This window comes from Lipophrys pholis (assembly GCF_963383615.2).
Source record: "Lipophrys pholis genome assembly, chromosome: 19".
NCBI lineage: Eukaryota > Metazoa > Chordata > Actinopteri > Blenniiformes > Blenniidae > Lipophrys > Lipophrys pholis.
Window position 1 is genome coordinate 16,922,072 of NC_137647.1, and position 2,856 is coordinate 16,924,927.

Here is a 2,856-nt window from a genome sequence, read left to right on the forward strand (position 1 = left end):
ACAGGTTTTGGAGGCGGATGTGGACAAAACGGAGCGATCGGATGGCGAAGAGGAAGTGCTGTGGAACGGAGACGTGGAGCAGGAAGTGACGGGCGTAGGCTGGACGTGACGCGGTGGTTGGTGACTTTTTTTTAAAAGGTTTTCGGAGCAGCCGCTGCACTACTGCTGAGCTAGAAGAGGAGAAAGAAGAAGAAAGAGGAACTCATTTACTCATGTGGAGTGACATGTAGCATTGTAAAGTTTACTAGATGAATGAAGAACAAAAGTGCTACTAAAGCGACATATTTTTGATAATGATGTACAAGAAGGATTCCTTTCTTAAAGTAACAGCACTTGCAATTTTTCTATGTATTGGTATCAGATGTGTACAGTTTGTGTTAAAGGAAAAAACTAAATTTTATATCTATTTAAGTATTTAAGATTTTCAATCTTCCTGAAGCGTTCCCCCCCGGTTGAAGAAGAATCTTTTGATAGGGCTGCTTTTTGTTGGATGTTTTGTGTTTCTCCATCCGTGCTTGATGTGTGTGCTCTTCTAAAAGTGCTTTTAATACTTATTTTTGTGGCATTGAGTCAGACTGCTCACATTATAATACCACTGACCAGGTGTCTCAGCAAACATTGTTCTAAAGGACCGAATCAGGAGAAAACCGAAATACATTTACAGTGCTGCAACCTGGGGGGGGGGGGGGGGGCTTTTAGAGGCATGGCAGTTACTTGAAAATTCCTTATTTTTCTGCCTGCAAATGTCAAACCTATTACAATTTTACAACAAAATTTATCCTCGTCACTTTTATAATTCCTTGTTGATATTATTAATTCACAACCAAACACAATTAGGATATAATACATGCTGGAGGGGGAAAAAAACCAACAATTTCTTCATCAATCACTCTTGATAGCTCCTTGAAACAAGCCTTTTTAACCCTTTATTGGAAAGTGACGATATTAAGTAAGCATTCGCAATAATCATTAGAAGACAGTCGCATTTTTACAAAAAGCAAAAGAATTGGTGCAAGTTATTTAGGATGTTTAGGATTTATATAAATAATGAAAACTCCTGATTTAAATATGTTGACGTAAACACTGATGTATTTTGAACTTTTCCCTCCGTCAGTGCAGACATCAAGTTAGAAACGTGCTGTTTAAGCAATTGCTAAGCAATAAATCATGAAGCATGTATGACTTTAATCGTGTGAGTTGAAGACATTAATATTCTGTTAAGTGCTTTTAAAATTTAACTTGCAGGTATAGAAAAAACTTGAAGTCACAATATGGGGCTGTAACTTACTTCCTGACACGTTTATACTTAATTATTTTCTGCGGGGATAGTCTGGGTTGCATCGCTGTATAATGTACAAGTCGCTGACGTTTCTGGTGACTCTGGTTCGGTTTCCTCGCCGCACAGATGTAGCAGCGACTTGGAAGTCACAAAGTTGAATTGTAAATCTCAAACTAAATCAAATTATACAGTTGGAATTCACATAGTTAACGTATCTATGCAGAATTATTGATAATTTAGTCGCCCTAATCCAAAAAAACGCATTTGTATTGAGAAATATGATAAAGAAGTAACTTTAGAGGGAGACTATTAAAAGTCTCCTTGAATAAATTATTTACCCGATTAGACTTCATTGGGTTGAAATTGTGGTAAGAGTGGAGTGGTACGATGTTTTTGATTGTTTCTTAATTTGGAATTATTAATTTGACCTTCTCTAAAGTCGTCGGTGCCCAATCAGTTTCGAAAACAGCCGCTGAAAAAAAGCTGCTTTTCCAATCGATTTACACACTCCAGGTCAAGAAGTCCCTAAACCTGTTCAGAGGATGTCATCAGGTTGCTGCTGATAACATAAATATGTGTCCACATGTGAAAACAAACAGATTGTGTCTATGGGAGTTCCTGATGCCGACACATACTAATTATTATTGTTCTTTTCATCGTTTTCCTTACACCACCTCATCCCTGTGATCGCTGTCTGTTTATAAATGAAACTGACGCTAAATCTGTAGCCTTCTCCAGCTTCTCACAGCTACAACTTGTGCCTGACAGGTGTTGTTTAGTGCAAACGATCTATTTATGATAGATCTCATTACACCAAAGAGGAGAATAAAGTAGATGGCCAATGCGCTATTCGACTAGCCCCTTTCCCGTTAAAGTCCACTCCAATTTAATTTTATAAATAAAATAAAAAATTCCAGCAGCGCTCACTTGGATATTCTATATATTCCTCCTTTTATATTGAAGCATCAAAGCTCTCAGAAGGAAGGCCGTGATTTCTTTTTTCACGTGTGCAATGCACAAACCGCGTGAATAGAAGGTTCATGTTGTGTCCCTCGTGTTTGGTGAAGCACTTAGTGAAACGTGTACTCATATCTTACGACTACAGCAACACTGATGCACGCTAGAAAAAAAAAAGAAACATGGTTGAGTCAGTATGCATGTCCCGCCTCCTTTTATTTCACTAATGTAACCGAGATGTTGGCGCTGCAGCAGCTCTCAGTGAGACCGAGCATAATGACACACAGTCAGTGGGGATCGGGAGGTGACGAGAAGTTCCATTTTCTATTCCGTTGCTCATCATTGTGCCGGGGATGCCAGTCAAAAAGGAGTTATGGAAAATATGAGGTCCTTTTAAAATAGACTGAGCTGAGCCGTCCTTGAGTACACGTAGATGTTTTCTATGTGTCGTTGCATCGAAACCCAGTGAAGGATATTTTTTATTTGAGAAGCTGCCTTTTTAGGCCCCTAACTTAAAAGAGATTAATATATACAACATACAGTGATCCTAAGCTATATCTGGGATGTGCCATGTTGATTTTTTTGTTATTATTTTGAAATAGAGTGCCATTTCTGTTATG